Genomic DNA, 749 nt, shown 5'->3' on the forward strand with positions numbered 1-749 from the left:
CATCTGTATCACCCATCAGCCTCTTTCTCAAGGACGAAAAAGGAAGTACACACCTTCCGGATGATCCCCATTAACATGAAGCACGGGCGCATTGATCATCTTCCCTATATCCGAGCAGTACATCGAGGAACGGGCACCTGATGCGGGTGTCGTGTATCCAATACTACATTCAAGATGTTAGTTCTTTAATTTGCCAGCGAGGTGGATGAAATACTTGTTGCTAGAAGAAACAACATATCAGAAACGACCCCAGGACGAGAGGTCGAGAACAGAAACTCACTCAACAACGAGATGAACGCTCCCTCCACTCGTGAAATGCGGTAAATTACCTATCCCCCCAGTCGTCAGTCAGCATATATGCGGCTTGAAACGCAAACCAAAAACGCACTCAACCCAAGACTCTCCATAACCACACCCTGCCCCGTAAAACTCGCATCACCATGCAGCTGCACGCACATCACCTTATCTCCCAACTTACACTCCGCCAGGGACGTCTTAAGTAGTGCGAATTGCTTGGCGCGGGTTTTGCCTAGTGCAACGGGGTTGGCTGCCTCTGTGATTATCCAGTTGTTAGGTACCCAGCCGCATATGCTAAGACTAGCAAGAAAGAGGGCGTACCAAGATGAGAAGGGTTAGGTAGTAGTGACACTTTCAATGGATGTTGGGCACCATAGTCGAGCGTTGGTGATGCAACTACGTGTGTTGATATCGGGCGTGAGTAACGTATATAGCGAGCTATGAGAAGAAAA

The sequence above is a fragment of the Laccaria bicolor genome, genomic scaffold (assembly GCF_000143565.1).
Source record: "Laccaria bicolor S238N-H82 LACBIscaffold_14 genomic scaffold, whole genome shotgun sequence".
NCBI classification, from domain to species: Eukaryota; Fungi; Basidiomycota; class Agaricomycetes; order Agaricales; family Hydnangiaceae; genus Laccaria; species Laccaria bicolor.